The sequence below is a fragment of the Aethalodelphis obliquidens genome, unplaced genomic scaffold, assembly GCF_003676395.1.
Source record: "Aethalodelphis obliquidens isolate GAN/ISIS:26980383/991018 unplaced genomic scaffold, ASM367639v1 scaffold50, whole genome shotgun sequence".
NCBI classification, from domain to species: domain Eukaryota; kingdom Metazoa; phylum Chordata; class Mammalia; order Artiodactyla; family Delphinidae; genus Aethalodelphis; species Aethalodelphis obliquidens.
The window spans coordinates 7816004-7837605 of record NW_020837994.1 but is presented as its reverse complement, the minus strand read 5'-3'; positions in this window follow the sequence as shown (position 1 = coordinate 7837605).

The following is a 21602-nucleotide window of genomic DNA, read 5'->3' as shown; positions in this document are numbered from 1 at the left end:
TCGTATTTCATGTGTTTATCACAGTATTTAGCCTACTGTATTTTAAACAAAAGAATTATCTTTTATTTCCTCAAAATGAATTCAATATTTTTATATTCTATCTATACTATGTATTCATTCACACTTTTATATTTTTTATTTATACTTTGCTTCTCTGGATAAATTTTAAGTTTCGTGAAAACTAGAAATGTGTTTTCTATCACTATGATAGTTCCACAAGGACTCTTTGAGAAAAAATAACCTTCCATTGGTATAGCATTTAATAGTTTAAGTAGTATATTCATTTTTATTTTCTCTTAAATGTTTATAATAATCCAGTGAAATGGTGGTGATATCTCCAGTTTGCTTGGGAGGAAGCAAAGAGAGCTTGGTTATTTATCCAGAGTTGTACTGTGGTCAAATTATAAAGTGGTCACAGTATTGGTAACTTGAGATTAGGTTTCCTGAAACCAGGTAAGGGCGTACCTCTTGTGAACAAATAATTATTTGTTCAATAAGATACTTATTGAAAATGCCAGAAAGTCAATAACCAAATGGCTTTACATCTTTGTATAAATTTATTTCAATCACAGCATATTTTGTTGTTATTTTTAGGCAGATGCTTAATTGCAATATATTTTTTGAACCAGTGAAATACTTGATACAATTTAATTTCAAAATTCCAAAGAGATTACATTTTAATTAAAAAATATATTTTTAGAGCTATGCTTGTTTTTAGGAGAAAGTGGTGAATCACAATGTAATATCATAAAAAGATTAATCTCTGATATTTTTCAGATATAACATGATATGTGTTGACTGTAGAAAATTGAGAAACTATAATAAAAATTCTGAAAGAAAATATACCAAAACATTTACAGTATTAATCTCCATCTCATGAAATGGAGATTAATACTGTAAATGTTTTGGTATATTTTCTTTCAGAATTGTTATTTGTATGCATGTCATTTTGTTAATGTAAGCTGTTTAACATCCTCTATAGCAGATATAGGGGCCTAGGAAAGATGATCATTCAGAGGTACATTTTTTAAAATTACTAATTGCTACTAAGTTATGATTAGAAACCTAGCTGTCCATTGTTTTAAATTTATTTTTCCAACATTTAAGAAATTTATAATCTGACATATTTAAAAAATTTATTTATAAAGTGTCTTTGGTAATATTTGAACCAGTTACAAAGATTCTCAAGTTCCTTCAATTATTCTGTACTGCAATTACAAATCATGCATTTGATTTCCATTTTGAAATGCTACCATTTTCTACATTAATAAAGAAAACTTCCAAAGTACTTATATGTACTAAGTTAAATTCACAAATATGAGAAATCTCATGTTCCAAGGTTTTATACAAACTTAGAAAGATTTCCACTAAAAATCACAGCTAAGTTAATTATTTAATTATATATGCTAATTTGGCTTCTAAAAACTGAACATCTCTAATAGGCCAAATTCTCTTAAACATTACAAACCTTTAAAATGAAAAATAGCCATCTATTCTTTCTTAAACTCCAAATATTTAATGTATAGGTTTAATTTTCTTATTTAAAAAGTAATTTTTATTCACTTATAAAGCAATTATATTATCCTAGTTGATGGACAAACTTCTCAGCAGGTAGAGGTTGCATGAGGATCAAAGAACTAGGCTGAAACTCTGACTGAATTCATGCTGGAGCCTTGACTGAGTTACACTTAGCCCTATGTATAGTATGTGTCAAGGACTTCATGATAAAGAGGGATTAGCATTACAGTCCTCAGAATCTATGTAGTTCAAGACCCTGATCTACACAGGTACTTTTAGTTTTGTTTTGTTTTAACTGAAGTATAATTGACATCTAACGCTCCATTAGTTTCCAGTATACAATGTAATGATTTGATATTTGCATACATTGTGAAATGATCACTACAGTAAGTCTAGTTACCATCTGTCACCATACAAAGTTTCAGAGTTTTTTTCTTGTGATGAGAGTAACTTTGAAATTTGTAATACAATATTATTGACTATAGTCCCATGACTTGTTCATGTTTTATCTGAAAGTTTATACCTCTTGATCCCTTTCATCCATTTGGCCTACCTCCACAACTCCCCTCCCCTCTGGCAAACACAGATCCGTTCTCTGTAACTATAAGTTTGGTTGTGTTGTGTTTTATTGGTTCGTTTTTTTGTTTTGTTTTTAGATTCAACATGTAAGTGAAATCATAAGGTGTTTGTCTTTCTCTGACTCATTTAATTTAGCATAATATCTACAAAATCCATCCATGGTGTCACAAATTGCAAGATTTCATGCTTTTTTATGGCTGAGTAGTGTTCCATCGTATGTATATGTGTGTGTGTGTATGTATACACACACATACACACACACACACACACACACACACACACATCTTACATCTTTATTCATCCACTGATGGACACTTAGGTTGTTTCCATGTCTTGGCTATTGTAAATAATGCTGCAGTGAACATAGGGGTGCTTATATCTTTTTGAATTAGTATTTTTATTTTTTTGAATAAATACCCAGAAGTGGAATTGCTGGATTATATGGTAGTTCTATTTTCAATTTTTTGAGGAATCTCCATACTATTTTCCCTAGGTGGCTGCATCAGTTTACATTCCTACCAAAAGAGAGAATAGTTGATGGATTTGTTGAAGCAAGTCCATTTTGATAACCCCTTAATATTGCTTTGGCTCATGTTCCTGTCATCATAAAGCCCCCTATTGTGTGAACTAATTGAGACCTCACTAAATGGTGTCATTTGTATAGCTTTACTCCTGCCTGATTGCAAGCAACTCTAATTCCCAATGTCAAGATCACATTTCACTTCACAGTTATATGGGTCATAACATGAAAACGATTAATTTCATGTTGATTACTCTCTGCTGCTATAACATGAAATGCACTTCATAGCAAGTGGACTTTTTGTATGTTTGCTTTTCTGCCACATTGGCAATTATTTCGTGTGTACTCTGAAGCATTCTAATGAACAGTTATAAGAAGTATCCCCTTACTTATGAAATGTAAGCCAATGATGCAAATGATCCTAAAAGCCCTATCTCATGAGACTGTATGTAGTTGTGTGTGTGTGTGTATGTGTGTGTGCATGCGCGTGCATGTTTACAAGATTAATCAACTCCCTTGCAGGTTGCTTAAAACAATGTTTAGTGTATGGTGCATTCACACTAATCTTTTGAGGAATATACACATTTAGGAAAGAAAATTGCAGAGTGATAGCCTGGTGTAAGTAGTAAGACATCATACAATAAATTTCTTTTAAATATCCAAGAATCCCTATAACAAGAGGCTATAGGGATTCTTGGATATCTTAGGGAGCTTGTGCAATTTCTAGAATGTAATTTAGAAACCAGAAACATTCAAAGTATTTTATCATAGCAGTGTTAAAATTTATCAACTTTGAGTATTTTAAAGAAATTACAAGACATTATCAAGCATACACACATAAGGCTTTCATTTAAAGGCAAAGGCTATGTATAGTAAGAGAAGATAGTGGAGGAAGAGACAGCCAGACTTGTTTCCCAGGATTCTTAGTCCCTAATGGAAACACTTTGTCTCTAGACTAAACCACCAAGAACTGTGCTATGAATCTTGACTTCAAGGTAGAATTTCCAGCAGTGTCTTTTTTCCCCTTCAGGTCACATAACCAAGTCAGGATTTCTAACCATTCGTGCCAAGTGAAGCCATCAGTAGACAGACTGACCCTGCTGGTCCCCAAGGAAGTTTCAAACTTTAACAAGCACTTGATTTAATCTTAGTGCCCTTTATTTAGCCAATAGTCAAAACCAGGTATGCAGACATCCTCAGAGATAAGCCCCAGTCCGGCTATAAAATAACTCTGTTCTCTATAAATAATATCAGTAATGATAATAAGAAGTAGCTATATTAATTCCCTATTGCTGCTGTAACTAACTGTCACAAAGCTGATTAAAATAGAACCAATGTATTACCTTATAGTTTCAGACATCAGAAATACAAACTGGTTCCTAAACAATGTATGTAAAAGACCTAGCAGAGTGTTTGTTCTATATTACACACTAAACAAATGAGAATTTTCCATATCATTTTTGTGATCATCAAATATAATATTCACCTGTTTAAAACAGTAATAAGTAGAAAGAATATTTATCAACAGATAAATGCCTTTTAAAAAATATTTTAGGATGTACTTAACGTGGATCTCTTTAGTCCTCCTGAGTATTTTAACTATTTGAAAAGTCAGCTATCATTACATTCATATTGACTTCTATATGGGATATCTGTACACACACACACAGGTGCACATGCACACAGACACACACAAACACACAATGTATCTTTCCTCTTGGTCAATCCATTTCTACACAACAACAACACAGCTTCCTTAACACTGAATAATTCAATAAAACACCTAGAGTTTTTGGATCTGAAAAATACTCACAAACCATATTGACCTAAAAAAGTGTGTTGATATTTCCTGACCCTTTCTTAGTGAAATTCAGTGCTAAATAGTTCCAAGTATTCCCCCCCCTGAAAATATAGTAGATATTATTCTGTTTCACACTGAACAGGAATTTTTTCAAAGGTAAAAAGCAATGAATCAAAATTTTAGAAAACCTGTAGAAATTACCATAATTTTATAAATAGGAGATGGAATATATTCTCTCGTTAGAGCTTCGCATTGTTTATTTCCTCTTGTTCTAACGTCTTTATGGTCCTTGAGACATTGTGATTAATATGCCTATATGTGCATTTCATCAGCTTTTTATGAATATGCCAATTTGTGCTTCTAATAAAACTGTAGTAAGTATTTATCCAACTATCTACTGCTATGTTGTGTCAATCACCAGATTCTTTACATTTTTTTTAAACTCAAAAGAAATCGTGTTTATCATTTGCTTCAAAAATTTTAAAGGGCTCAGCAGGCAATTTGCATATGTCACCAGTTTAACTGAGCAAGGATTAGCAAATTAAATCTTAATTAGCTAATTTTTGCATAATTTTAGGGAAATTATATGCTTTGTGCAGATGACAGGTGGGAGGTAAGACATTTAACTTGAATTGAAGTTTTCCTTGACTTTATGAGTTTTAATAGAAAAACAACATTTAGCAGTTAAAATACGTGTCAAACTGCATAGATCCTATCTGGAGCCACTAAAATAAGAAATTATTTTATGAAAGAAAACCAGCAACAGACATTGAAGTATTCCTACTAATACCTAAGAATTATTTTGAAATGAAGGGGATTTTTTTCAAACAGGTTTTCTGGTTCATAGCATATGTTCCAGATTGTAATACAGTGATAAGTTAATGGAATATGAATGTTAATTCACAATTCCCACATATATTTACAATAAAGTCACAGCTGGCATTAAGCCTTTATATGGGAGATTTGGTAGTGCTGTGCAATGGTAATTATAATTGTACTAACTCACATGCCAGGGGTGGTGGCATGCATCAGCATTTGGATCCCTTGGCCTGATACCCTGAGCTATTTCTCATCTTTGTGTCGCTTCCACTTTCTGGACTTTCTCCTGCTACTCTTCATACTTCACCTTGGTATCAAACCATCCTTCAGAACTTCAGTTAAGCATCTGTATAGAGGACATCTTCCTTCATCCTGCTCTATCTCACTAATGATTTAGTTCTATTCTCTGTCCCAAGTTCCATGTGCATTTATTTTTTTATCATTACACTAACCACACTGTACTATAATTGCTAATTCTTTGCTGTTCTCTCTTTACTGCCACCTTGAAAGCAAGGACTATTTTATCTTTCTTTGTAAACTTTCAATAGAAGTTTGTTGAATAAATTAAGAAAGGAACATTTCCGTCATATATTCAGTTCAGCTCAAAAACGTTCTCAAAATAATCTGTGAATGAAAGCTAGGGTTTAATATTTTATTAGGAGGACAAGTTCCTGCTACTTAATATTGCATTTGTTTTCACTGGGCTCACTCTTTAAAGTGATGGCATGTTAGGTCTACTCAACACGTAGCAAAGGTCACCATGATATTAGAGATTAATATTTCATTTTGTAAGATCATATGAGGTCCTAGTAAATCTGACAAGAATAATTATTATCACTGAGTCAGGCTGGAAAAGTCTTTATTTGGCCAACAGACCTTGCTTCTCCCTCAGGCCAACTCCTTGATCTGTGTACTGAATCTGACCTCCTCTCACCTATTCTCAGACTTCAATTCAGCAAGTGTTCCCTTTCTCTTCTGTGTCATTAATATTCCTGTCTTTATTTGATCATTTCTATTACATACAAATGGGCATTTTTGTTTCTCATCAAAAAAAAACCCAAAAACAAAACTCAAATCCACATTTCCTCTGCTATGACGTCACTTCCCTGCTCCACTTTACAACCAAACTCCTCACAGAGCTGACTCCCCTTATATCCTATCTTCTCTGCCCAGTTTCTTCTGAGCGCATTTCAATGAGGCTTCCACACATGACTCTACTGAAACACTTTTATCATCATCATCAATGAGCTCTTTGATGCTCAATGCAATGGACAATGTTTGGTCTTCTTCTTACTTTGCTTTTTTCAGGGTTTCATATAATTAACCAATCCTTCTTCTTTAGATTATTTCTTCACTTGTCTTTGAGGCGCCATTCTCTGTTGTCCCACTTCCTACCTGACTTGAAACTCCTTTGCAGTGTACTTGGTTGGTTCTTCCTCATTGATTCCATCTAAACGTTAGGGTTTTATTCTTGGATATATCTTCTCTGTGTACATCATTCTCCAGGAAGTCTCATTTAGCATCATGTTTGTTTATTAATTGTTTTAAATATCATTATATGGTAATGATTTCCCACTTATATCTACAGCCCGATGTCTCCCTGCATTCCAGAGTCCTACATCTAATGACTTACCCAAATATCTCTATTTGAATATTTACTAGGGTCTCCAACTATCAACAGCTCATCCCTTGATCCCCAAATATAAAACTCCTCTTACCACAGCATTCTCCACCCAGAAAATGTCATCTTTTCCTGACTACCACACCTTCACTTTAGTTTTTCAATTTTTGTTTATAATTTTATTCTAATAGCTAAGTCTGCAAAGGACACTATACATTCCATTTCTGTAATAGATCTTTGCATTGTATATGTTACTCAGACAGCTTATTCATGTTTGCTAAACTATTCTTGCTACTGTCATGTTTGGTAGGTTTGCAGATATTTTTTCCATGTGCTTGCCTCTAATTGTGCATAAATAGTTTTGTCTTTTTTCCCCTTGATGGAAGAAAACAAACCTTATTGCTTCTGGTGTGGAATATTAATTTAATTTATGTGTGGAAATAGCCCCGATATGCTGGTTTTAAAAATGCATGTCAACATTTGGCATTTGGGTATTCTATGTAAATGCAAGCTTTTAGCAGAATTCCAATTGAACAATTTATAGTTTCTGAATATAATTTATGGGAACTATGTAAATATCTACAACTTTATAGTCAGTGTTTCCTAAATTACTCATGAATCACTAATTGCCTTTTTCAGCTACAGGATATGCAAATATATGTTCACAGAGAGGAAATACTAAAAACTACAAGGGCCATTTAGTTAAAAATAAATAGACAATGACACTGAATGCTTTACCAACTAGGAGAGGGCACTATTTTTTCTTTGACCTGCTAACTTGTTATAGATCTATCTTAGTTGGATGAAAACTGGAAATTTCAAGGATATACCCTTGAATGCAAAACTGGTTTTAGACGTGAGTAGAGTACATGGCCACCTTCATGAAAATCAGCTCAGCAGAAAGAACTTGAGTTTGAAACCAAGCAGATTTGGATTTGAATGCTGTTCCTGCCCCTAACCAATTCTAGAATGTTGGGCAAGTTGCTTAAATTCTCTAAGCCTCAGTTTACTCATCTGTAAAAATAATATAATAATACTTATGTTGACTAATGAAATCATATGTTAGAATACTTATTCAATGTCATATACGTAATGCTTTGTTTCTATGATGATAATGATGTTGGTGATGATGATTTGATTTGGCCTTAGTGAGACAATCTAATGAATTATTCTGTCATTATGTTTTTCCCTAGCTCTTTATTTTTGTAACCTGTTAAAGCTTCAAAAATTTTGGAAGAACAAACACCTGTATACTCATTATTTAGAGTTAGCAGTAGCTAACATGTTGCCACATTTGCTTTACCTCTCACTTATGAGAGATGGAAAAGCTTGTCACTGTGATCTTCCCATGTAACCGAGAGAAGTTTGTCTTGCGTGGGGCCTCTTGATCCACCCATTTGTTCCTTCATCCCCTCAACAAATATTTATTGAACTACTACAATGGTGAGGAACTAACTGTTCTTAGCATTGGGACACATTAGTGAAAAACCAATCAAAATATATGTACTTGTCATATTTTCTCTTTGTATTTATCTTAAGGTGACAAGGCCCATAGTCATAGAAGGTCCCATTTTTCTCATATGTTTTGTTGCTTGAATTCCTCCTCTGAGCCAAACAGCTCAAATGGAAATATAGTGTGAAAGGTGAACTTGCCCTTTTTCTTATTCATATCCATTCTCAAAAGATACTATAAATGGTCCCAACAAATGTCTCCAGCAAGAAATTCAGTAACCTTCTGAAAACCACTATGCAAACAGTCATTTTCTTCAAGGAGAGAATAGAAGATTCCTTTGTAGAGAATTGCTGTGAGGACAAATTCAACTGTTGTTTCCTGCCCTTCAAGCCTCCGTTAGTCATTCGATCATTTAGATGTTTGCAAATGAGAACTCTCCTCACAGTAAAGTTTGTGGAAATTATCTCTCAAGGTGACACTCAAGTGCTAAAACTTAATGGGAGTTTCCAGATGACTTGCAAGGAGACCTTCCAGCCCAGAGAGTAAAACTGTGTTTCTTGAACTAACCCATCTTAGTCAGTTCAGGCTTCCATAACAAAATACCATCAACTGGGTGGCTTAAGCAACAGAAATTTATTTCTCACAATTCTAGAGGCTAGAAAGTCCAAGATCAAGGTGCAAACAAGGTAGCTTTTATTCTGAAATCTCTTCTTTTGGCTTTTAGACAGCCATCATCTCACTATGTGCTCATATGACCTTTTTGTGCACTCACTGGGAAAGAGAGGCCAAGCAAGCTCTTGTATCTCTTCTAATAAGGGCACTGATCCCATCATGAGGGCCCCACCCTCATGAACTCTCTAACCCTAATTACCAACTTGGTTCCATCTCCAAATACCATGATGTTAGGGGTTAGGGTGAACATATGAATTTTGGGGGTCACAGACATTCATTCCAGCACATTGCCCAGGGATAAAAATATCTCCTTAGGTAGTTGGTTAACATACCAATTGTTAGACTCCCCATCAGCAATTTCTGACTCAGTTGGTCTGGGGGTGGAAAAGTAATGGAGCGGGGCTTTTCAGAGTCACTGGAAAGGGAAGAGTTGACAGTGAGAGATTGTATCATCATCAGGATATAAGGGGATATTTTGGTATATAGGAAGGTAGATCCTTGAGAAAGTTAAATGGTCAGCTATCAAGAAGGAAGGAGAAAGCTTAAGAAAGTTCTGAGGAGAGAATAGCCCTTGCTTTAGTAAACTTCCTGTCAGATGGCTCAAGTCTATTACTTTAGGCAGTCTTGACCACCATGCACTCTGAATTAATAGAAACTTCAGGCTTCATTACCTGGTGGTGTATCTTCCTCCTTTACTTCCTCTGTTACTTTTTCTGTAACTTATTTTGCTTTTCTTTCCTCTGGTACTTTCACAGAAGGGTAAAGATCATTTTTCCCTGTCTTGTTCTATCAGAATGATTCAGTTGTCATAAAGAGAAGCCTTAACAATTAGCAGCAGAAAATAATAATAAAAGTTGAGGACTTTCTTATAACCAGACCTTGTATTACTGTGGTTGTAGAGATACAAAGTCCAGGCTTTGTGACACAATGCTCTGAATTATCTGGATTAGAAAGAAAACTCTTGCAGATACCATAGCTGCTAGGTTAGAGAAGAATTTTCTGTTCTTTTGAAATTCTACAAATAATAGCATTGGCCTCTGCTTGCACCTGGATATCTTTCTTGTCTAGTATTAGAGGTGGCTTAACCAGGCATTTTAAAATTGATTTTTTAAATTTAATATTGTGGTTGAATTATACAAAGTGCCTCCACCTAACATCAATGTTTGCTTGACCTTGTAAATATTGAGTTAAATTCCAATTAATTCAATCACGCCATGCAATAGAAGTCTTCTGTACATTTCTACTGGTGGCACGTGGAAACTAATTTTGTAGATAAATGAATAAGCAAGTTTCATTAGTTTAGGGATTGTGACCAAGCCATTAATGAGTGGCCATATTTCACAAATTATCTTTAATAATTCATTTCCGAGCCAGTTGTTTAAGTGTAAAAGTTATTTTCCCCCATTGGCATATAAACTAAAACTATTAACCAATATTTGTATTCATCCTCATTTATGTAATTGAAGAGACTTCCATTTATCTCTGTGTACTATAGAGCTTGCCACCCTGAGGTAAGTATTTGTTTATAACCTCCAACTCCAATGAGATCCTAAATTTGTTGAGGGCAGAAATTTGTTTTACTCATCTTCATGTGCCTGATGCCTCGTACACTGCCTGGCTTATAGCAGGTGTTCATTAAATATCTGGCGAAATGAAAATACTTTGTGTTCATCTTGATGTATATGAGGGGTTAATAATCTGATGTGGTTAATAAATAATTTTGAGTGATTTTCACTCTTGTTCCAGTTGTTTCTCTCTATATATCTATATCTATAGATATATAGATATCTGTATGTTTCTCTCTATATATATATCCCATTTATCCTGGGCCTTATTAGCCTATGAGTTAAAAGGCTTGCATTTTTTACACAAATTGTCACTATGACCTCACATTTATGCCTCATACAAGCTTTCAAACCCCTGCAAAGTTGCCCACTACCATTTATTTCTGGAAGATCCCAGTGGGTTTCTCACCAGATACTGCTCGATGTTGTTGTCCTCATGTGCTAGACGTCTGCTTGGCAGTTGCCACATTCACTCTTCCCGTTTTTGTTATTTTTTTTCTTGTAGAGGGTGGCTGCAGATACTGACTCCATTCCCTTCTTTATTTCTAACTAGATAGATGGTAGATAGGTGGAGATAGATAGATAGATAGATAGATAGATAGATAGATAGGTAGGTAGGTAGCAACTGACCCTCTGTACTGCTGAGTACTTAACATTTTAAGTTCTCAGGCCCTGAGTCTACTTTGTGTCCCGCCACCATTCTGAGGCTCAGATTTCATTCATCGGCTGGGAAGGGCATCCAGATGCCATGTTTTCCCTTCCATTCTTTCTCTTCCAGATCTCTTTCAGGCTCCAGGCTTCAAAAACTCCCTTTTTGAAGATCTCCTCTGCCTGAGACATCCCTAATATGTAACACAATGTTTGCCAATAATTACCTATGGATTAGAAGCAGACCCAGGACTATAACTTAAGTTTGGTAGGGTCCACATCTGATTCAATAAACGTAGGGTGTCTACTATGTGCCAGACACTGGAATACTCATGAGCAAAATTGTCAAACATCTTCACTTGTGGAGGTTGTATTCTTGTGAAGGGAGATAGATATTATGTAATAGATCATTATAGATATGAAATAATAGATAAGTAAAATATATGACATGTTAGACATATAACGTAAGGGGTTTGGTTAAAATAAATTTTAAAAAGGGGAGATAGTGTATGGTAGTGAGAGTAATCAGGGACATTATCTTTCATAAGGTGACATTCAAGTAGAGATCTAAGGAGGGGAGGATGGGAACCAAGGGACAAAGGCCTAAATGGATTTAGACTAATATGACCAGACGTAGTTCATTATTAACCAGACTATTGCATGTCCTAGAGCAGTGATGTCCAAGCTGTGAAGTTAGCTGTATAGCTTCATGACATAAATCTTAGTATTTCAGACCCTCAATTAAATTATGAAACCTCTCAACATGTAAACTAATATTTAACTCTTCCCTTAACCAGTAGGATTCATTTTCATATGACTAAGCTTGAGATAAATCTTAATACACAGTAAGAGAGGTTTCAGTTTCAAAGTATAGAATCAAAATATGCCATGTCTGCTTAGATGTAGAATAAGAATAATAAAATGGAAATAAATTCGGGGCAAAGTTTCACTTTCTCATTCTATTTGAGAAAATTTACAAATAAGAAAAGATAAGGCATTTTCTTAATAATATGTGGTAATTCTTTGAAAAACAGGTTGTAAAAAAGCTTGGAAATATGGCATATACTGAAGAAAAAGTATGATAATACCTTATTGAACTCTCAAACAGAGAATTGGAGAGATAATTAATGTTGAAAGTGTGTGTTTATTTTGAATCAACCACAGAGTGTTATATGACTTTTATGAAGAATTTGTTACCTAATTCTCAGTTTGGGATTAGTAACATGTGTGAGGGCAGAATAGTAATATCACCAAATTTACTTGTTAGAAAGAATATAACAGCATAATGACATATGCTTAATAGTAGATAAAATTATTTTTACTTAAAAAGTATAAACAATTTAAAAAGAGAAGGAATTAATAGAGCCTATAGTCACCATGCTGTATATTAAATCCCCAGGACTTATTAGTTTATAACTGGAAGTTTGTACCCTTGGATCCCTTTCACCCATTTTGCCCACCCCCTACCCCCTACTTCTTGCAAATAAAAATCTGTTGTCTGTATCTATGAGTTTATTTATTTTGTTTTTGATGTTGTTTTAGATTCCATCTATAGGTTAGATCGTGCAGTATTTGTCTTTCTCTGTCTGACATTTCACTTGGCCTATGTCCTCAAGATCTATCCATCTTTGTGCAAATGGCAAGATTCCCTTCTTTTTTTTTTTAACATCTTTATTGGAGTATATTTGCTTTACAATGGTGTGTTAGTTTCTGCTTTATAACAAAGTGAATCAGGTATACATATACATACATCCCCATATCTCCTCTCTCTTGTGTCTCCCTCCCACCCTCCCTATCCCACCCCTCTAGGTGGTCACAAAGCACGAAGCTGATCTCCCTGTGCTATGTGGCTGCTTCCCACTAGCTATCTATTTTACATTTGGTAGTGTATATATGTCCATGCCACTCTCCACTTCATCCCAGCTTACCTTTCCCCCTCCCTGTGTGCTCAAGTCCATTCTCTACATCTGCATCTTTATTCCTGTCCTGCCCCTAGGTTCTTCAGAACCTTTTTTTTTTTTTTTAGATTCCATATATATGTGTTAGCATACGGTATTTTTCTCTTTCTGACTTACTTCACTCTGTATGATAGACCCTAAGTCCATCCACCTCACTACAAATAACTCAATTTCATTTCTTTTTATGGCTGAGTAATATTCCAGTGTGTGTGTGTGTGTGTGTGTGTGTAATCATATCTTCTTTATCCATTCATCTATTAATGGGCACTTAGGTTGCTTCCATATCTTGGCTATTGTAAATAATACTGAAGTGAACACAGGGATGCTTATATCTTTTTGAATTAGTGTTTCAGTTTTCTTCAAATAAATACCAAGAAGTGGAATTGCTGAATCACGTGTTGGTTCTATTTTTAATTTTTTGAGGAACCTCCATAATGTTTTCCATAGTGGCTGCATCAATTTACATTCTCACCCACAGTGCACGACGGTTCTCTTTTCTCTACATCCTTGCCAACATTTATTTCTTGTCTTTTTGAAGATAGCCATTCTGACAGGTGGGAGGTGATATCTCACTGTGGTTTTGATTTGCATTTTCCTGATGGTTAGTGATATTGAGCAGCTTTTCCTGTACCTGTTGGCTATCTGTATGTCTTCTGTGGAAAAAAATGTCTATTCAGAACCTCTGCCCATTTTTTAATTGGATTGTTTATTAATTTTTTGCTATTGCTATATATTTTTCACTATATATTTTACATACTAACTCCTTATCAGACATATGATTTGCAAATATTTTCTTCCATTTGATAGGTTGCTGTTTCACTTTGTTGATGGTTTCTGTTACTGTGCAGGTAATTTTCTTTTGTTTAGTATAATTACCTGGACAGATCAAACTCCAAAGAAGATTGCTTCTTTGAATTACCTCTATTAAACCTCCATAATTCTGGTACTGTGCCATAATTGACTCAATCATTCCAGGTATTTTTAATGCATTTTTAAAATTTTACATTTTTAATTTTCTTGAGACAGGCATTTAACAAGAAACTAAGGGATTGATGCTGCTCATTCTTATTATTTCAGTTGTTCTAGCAACACAATCCTATGTGCCATTACAAACAAAATAAAACCATTAAACATTCACATCTAACAGGAAAGGGGGGCACCAACAGACCAAAAAACAGGGTTTATATACAAGAAGTTTAAAATCTTCTTAGGTAGATCAAATGTACATACAAATGATGCCTCCATTTCCACGAAGGAAATACTATAAGTTGAAAGTGTTACGATTGCCAGTTTGCCTCTTAAATATTTCTCAAATCTGCCTTGCCATCTCAAGCCCCACCTTCTCCTCACACTAGGGTTGTTTTCCACCTGCTTTACCACAACAGCCTCCTTAAATACTCTTTTCTGTCTCTGCGCCTTCGAGTTCCATCCATGTCTCTGTGAACACATTCCCGGAACCCCAGCACAGAGGGCAGAGGCAGCGGCAGCTGTAGCCTGAGGTGGGATGTGCCAGGCCAACCCCTACTGAAGACAAGCTCCCAAGAAGCAGAAAACAGTGACATGCAAACACTCCCTCTAGCCTATATTAAGATAGGATCAGGACTTCATGTGAGAAAAAACTTCTACAAATGCAAATACAAGCACGTTATGCTTCTGGGTAAAGAACATCCATGTTTCCGCGTCACACACAAGGTGAAGGGCAAACTCAGCCCACGGGCTTCATTTCCTGCCTCCCAGTACATTCACTCAGCATCAGCCCACACACACGGAGTCTCTGTCCTCTGGACACATAACCCGCACATCAGCAAACAAATTACTCACTCAAATTAAAAAGTAAATGCATAGGGCTTTCCTGGTGGCGCAGTGGTTGAGAGTCCGCCTGCCGATGCAGGGGACGCGGGTTCGTGCCCGGTCCGGGAAGATCCCACATGCCGCGGAGCAGCTGGGCCCGTGAGCCATGGCCGCTGAGCCTGCGCGTCTGGAGCCTGTGCTCCGCAACGGGAGAGGCCACAACAGTGAGAGGCCCGCGTTCCGCAAAAAAAAAAAAAAAAAAAGATAAATGCATAAGTAACAGAAAACAGAATTAAAACCTTCCATGAGATTATACATGACAAGTCCTATTGTCAGAAAGTGTTTGCTTAAAAGACCCTACTGCTTTAAATATTTTAAACATTTATGGAAACGCTCCAAATTATTTTATTTGTATAAATTCCAAATGAATTTATTTGCCTATGTGCACATTAGCATACACACATTTATACCCAGGTATTTTAGCTAACAAACCAACTATTCTACTGCATATACTTTTTAAAACTTAAGATAATGATACAAAATAATTTAGAAAAGAAATAACAGAAAATAAATGTGCATACGTCACCATTCTAGTTCAACCAATATCGATTTTTAGATTCTTACCCTGCAATCCACATTTGATATGTATTTCATATAGATTTCATATAGCTGTAATCAAAGTTTCCACTCTTTCTGCATTCTGACTTCCTTAACTTTATATCATAGCTATTTTTATGATGTGGCACAGAGCAATATATTTTTAATGCATTCATTACATTCCACAAAGTAGATATACTATAGTTTACTTAACCATTGCCATATTGTTGAGCGTTTAGTTAAAATTATCATAATGTCAAACATCATGATAAATGTCTATGATAAGCATAAATATATATTCATATGCATGTATTCATATACACTTTTTCATATTTGAATGCCTTGGGCTTACTGTACTAAATGATTTTAAATTTTTTATGACTGATAAATAATGATAAATTACTTCTCTCAAATAATATACAATGTACTTGACCACCAATAATACATGAATGTTTTACTGTTCATCTGTCCTGGTTCACATTTTAATTAACATTTGTATTTGTTTGTTTAAATTCTTTAGTTGAATAGGTTGAATGTCTATTTCTTAAGCAAAGGATGTTGGACATAATATAACATTTTCATAATTACCCAAGTCATCATTTGAAATTTCAATATGCTATAGAGTAAGGCACTAAGCTCATTAAAATACCCAATCTATGCAACGTATATCAACTGTATGCCAGACAGGCTGCTAGTCTCGTCTCTAATTTTTAAAATTTAATCGTTACATGAAGAAAGTATTAATATACCTATTTTTAAAATGATTTCAGTGAAACTAAATAGTATTGTATGTCGGAAGGGTGAAGTACAGAGTATGAGATTTAATAAGTGAATTGTGTGATTTATTACATCTATACACATTTCTTTTTTTCTCACTCCTTACTTTTCTTTATGTTTTTCTCCCTCCCCAGCTTTCCTTTCTTTCTCCTTTCTCACTCCATCCATTTCCTACTCCTTTCCTTGTTTTTGCAGATTTGATTATCTTTCCCCAATACTAATATCTACTGATGATGCTAAAATACTCCAGTTAGTTAAAAGATAGTACCCAAGTATGATTTAATTTCCCACCTACATTGTGATTTGTAAAGCCAATTATAACTGTGTGTGTTTGTCTGCGTCTCATTTCCCTTGAACCGATCACACCAGACTGGACTGGGAGGAACGCCTATGCAATTTCTCTTTCCTTCTCTAACCCAATGATAGACATTATACTGGGAAACTCAGACACCTCTTTTTTCTTTACCTACTTTATATTTCTGGACACCAGTATTTTCAAATTTTTAAAAATTGATTTGAGGCCTGATTCTGAGGCATGTTAATTTATTGAGTCTCTAAGCTGGGACAAATATTTTAGTTTCACTCAGTACGTAGCTTTCTCATTTCCCTTCCAGGTCAGTAGATAAATCCTTCTCTTAATATTTCATAAATGCCAGGAGTTAGTTAACAGTGCTGAGACAGCATTAAACTAATCTCTCTGGTTCTTGACACAGTCTTTATTTTGTTCTTAACCCCAGAAGATGTCACATTTGCAGATGATATTTAAATTTCACCTGAAACACTGTGAGCTATGATTTCTTCAAAACTACAGTGTTTTGCAAAGAAGTTTTAACAGTCACTATGGGAAATTTTGCATCCTTCAGAAAGCCAAATCTTTCAGAACTCATAAAATCACCTGATAACTAGAGAAGAGTGCTAAGAAAGAAGCCAATCAGCTAAGCTAAGTATTTCATTGGCTTTTAGGTTTACATTTTTTTCTTATTGAAGGTTAGTACTCTGACCTCCTCTATAATTAGGCAGTTAACAGAAGCGAAGCAACCTGTTGCAATATTTTTTCTTAACTAAATGTGCCAGTTTGAATGCTGCATCAAGTCATCTGATTCTGGACATAGCACTATTTTTGTTATTCATTCATTTTCCTTTTGAGTTCAAAAAACAGTTGTTTTGCCTGGCATCATGTAAACCAAGCCTTGGCTTTGAGGATTCCCCTCTTCCTTATTCTTTTTTTGCCATGTTTGTCACACTTTAGTTTTTTTATTCCAAACCTTTTTAAAGCATTGTCCTCGGCACTCACATCACTACTGTCATGGCAACCAGGCGGATATAACTGAACTTACGTGTATTCATTAAGGAAAAATGGGGCTACTCAAAATTTTTTGTTTGAATACTCTTTAGCCACATTTTTGATTCAGAAGACGGGACTCTGTACCTATGATGGAGGAACCTAAGAAAATGGTTCCTAGTTTCTAGTTTACAGTAGCTTTGGCTTCTGTGGGATAATTTCTATCAGACAACTGGATGCATTTGAAAATCTTTATATCTTAATATTAGAAGAGTCTTATTAGCTTAGCTTGTTTCTGTTTAGAATTAATGACCAGGAAACATAGTTCATCTTTTAAGATCATTCCAGACTTTTAGTAAACAAATAAGCAAACAAACATCAAATGAAATGAATTCATTCATTAATTCCAAAGTCTAGAAATGGAGGGAATGAAGGTAGGTTTTGTTCTATATTATACCTGTATGACAGAGCCTGAAACCCATTTTAAGGAGGTGAATTTTTAGCATTCTACTCTCTCTCTTTCAATATAGATATGATACATGTAGATATAGATATACATTCATCCCTTGGTATCTGCCAGGAATTGGTTCCAGGAGCCCCCACCTATACCAAAATCTGAGGATCTTCTAGTCCCATAGTCTGTCCCCTGTATCCTTGTAGTTCCACATCCACAAATTCAGCCAACTGCAGATAGCTTAGTACTGTCCATATTTATTAGAAAAAAAATCCACATATAAGTGTGGATTCAAACCCATGTTGTTCAAGGAAGGCTGGCACACCAGAAAGGCAATTTGGAAGCTGGGCATTCAGTGGGAGCTGGGGTAGATAATCTCAATTTACCGGATCAGAGTGTTTGTGATGTTCCTAACATAACACAGGTGGCTAAGAAGTATTCTCTTTGTTTTCCTTCCCTTTCCCATTACTCCAAATGCTTGCCACTTCCCACTACCAGAAAAATAGGAGTTATGTGAATTTTCTAATGGGTATTAGTAAATCATCCTTAATTTTGAAAGATAACTGCAGAATACTTGTGAACTCTCAGGGTGGAGACCATGTCCTCTACCTATTTTGACATTTTATTATGGCTGATGCTGTGCTCAACTCATCTTTGTTAATGAAAAAGTCTTATTTAAAAGTCTAAGAAAAGAGGCCTCAATTTCTAAATATTCTATGAAAGTATATGATCCCCCAGTTTTCTAATTGATAGATCCATCAAAGCTGTTATTTTGCATTGTTCATTGCTGCACTACTAAGTGCCATTTACTCTCAACATTTAAAAGAAATTTCTTCTGAAAACTAAGGTCAGTTCATGACTTCAATGCAATATAAAATTAGATAATGTAGGAGACGACATCTTGGGTGACTACTCTTAAATTAATGTCAAAAAACAATTAAAAGGATAATATTCTTGAAGTTAATTGTCCCTGACACCCATTAATAATACGAGCCTACATTATTGTTATACACATTCATTAACTATTAGGATTTTAAAGTATTTATCAAAACTGAATCCTACTACAGCTATAAATTAAAGCAAAATTAGTATAATATTTACACCTGCCTTTAATAAAACTAAAATTGATTACTTTTCTTTGTCATCAAGTCAGTTCTCTAAAGCATGTGATATATTTATTTATTTTTTATTTTAATTTTTTTAACATCTTTATTGGGGTATAATTGTTTTACAATGGTGTGTTAGTTTCCGCTTTATAACAAAGTGAATCAGTTATACATATACATATGTTCCCATATCTCTTCCCTCTTGCGTCTCCCTCCCTCCCACCCTCCCTATCCCACCCCTCCAGGCGGTCACAAAGCACCGAGCTGATATCCCTGTGCCATGCAGCTGCTTCCCAAGAGCTATCTACCTTACGTTTGTTAGTGTATATATGTCCATGCCTCTCTCTCGCCCTGTCACAGCTCACCCTTCCCCCTCCCCATATCCTCAAGTCCATTCTCCAATACGTCTGTGTCTTTATTCCTGTCTTACCCCTAGGTTCTTCATGACATTTTTTTTTTTCTTAAATTCCATATATATGTGTTAGCATACGGTATTTGTCTTTCTCTTTCTGACTTACTTCACTCTGTATGACAGACTCTAGGTCTATCCACCTCATTATAAATAGCTCAATTTCGTTTCTTTTTATGGCTGAGTAATATTCCATTGTATATATGTGCCACATGTTCTTCATCCATTCATCCAATGATGGGCACTTAGGTTGTTTCCATCTCCAGGCTATTGTAAATAGAGCTGCAATGAACATTTTGGTACATGACTCTTTTTGAATTTTGGTTTTCTCAGGGTATATGCCCAGTAGTGGGATTGCTGGGTCATATGGTAGTTCTATTTGTAGTTTTTTAAGGAACCTCCATACTGTTCTCCATAGTGGCTGAACCAATTCACATTCCCACCAGCAGTGCAAGAGCGTTCCCTTTTCTCCACACCCTCTCCAGCATTTATTGTTTCTAGATTTTTTGATGATGGCCATTCTGACTGGTGTGAGGTGATATCTCATTGTAGTTTTAATTTGCAGTTCTCTAATGATTAATGATGTTGAGCATTCTTTCATGTGCTTGTTGGCAGTCTGTATATCTTCTTTGGAGAAATGTCTATTAGGTCTTCTGCCCATTTTTGGATTGGGTTGCTTGTTTTTTTCTTATTGAGCTGCATGAGCTGCTTGTAAATTTTGGAAATAAATCCTTTGTCAGTTGTTTCATTTGCAAATATTTTCTCCCATTCTGAGGGTTGTCTTTTGGGTTTGTTTATGGTTTCCTTTGCTGTGCAAAAGCTTTGGAGTTTCATTAGGTCCCATTTGTTTATTTTTATTTCCATTTCTCTAGGAGGTGGGTCAAAAAGGATCTTGCTGTGATTTATGTCATAGAGTGTTCTGCCTATGTTTTCCTCTAAGAGTTTGATAGTTTCTGGCCTTACATTTAGGTCTTTAATCCATTTTGAGCTTATTTTTGTGTATGCTGTTAGAGAGTGATCTAATCTCATACTTTTACATATACCTGTCCAGTTTTCTCAGCACCACTTATTGAAGAGGCTGTCCTTTCTCCACTGTACATTCCTGCCACCTTTATCAAAGATAAGGTGTCCATATGTGCATGGGTTTATCTCTGGGCTTTCTATCCTGTTCCATTGATCTATGTTTCTGTTTTTGTGCCAGTACCATACTGTCTTGATTACTGTAGCTTTGTAGTATATTCTGAAGTCAGGGAGCCTCATTCCTCCAGCTCCGTTTTTTGTTCTCAAGATTGCTTTGGCTATTTGGGGTCTTTTGTGTTTCCATACAAATTGTGAAATTTTTTGTTCTAGTTCTGTGAAAAATGCCAGTGGTAGTTTGATAGGGATTGCATTGAATCTATAGATTGCTTTGGGTAGTAGAGTCATTTTCACAATGTTGATTCTTCCAATCCAAGAACATGGTATATCTCTCCATCTATTTGTATCATCTTTAATTGCTTTCATCAGTGTCTTATAATTTTCTGCATACAGGTCTTTTGTCTCTTTAGGTAGGTTTATTCATAGATGTTTTATTCTTTTTGTTGCAATGGTAAATGGGAGTGTTTTCTTGATTTCACTTTCAGATTTTTCATCATTAGTATATAGGAATGCCAGAGATTTCTGTGCATTAATTTTGTATCCTGCTACTTTACCAAATTCATTGATTAGCTCTAGTAGTTTTCTGGTAGCATCTTTACGATTCTCTATGTATAGTATCATGTCATCTGCAAACAGTGACAGCTTTACTTCTTCTTTTCCAATTTGGATTCCTTTTATTTCCTTTTCTTCTCTGATTGCTGTGGCTAAAACTTCCAAAACTATGTTGAATAAGAGTGGTGAGAGTGGGCTACCTTGTCTTGTTCCTGATCTTAGTGGAAGTGGTTTCAGTTTTTCACCATTGAGGATGATGTTGGCTGTGGGCTTGTCATATATGACCTTTATTATGTTGAGGAAAGTTCCCTCTATGCCTACTTTCTGCATGTTTTTTAATCAT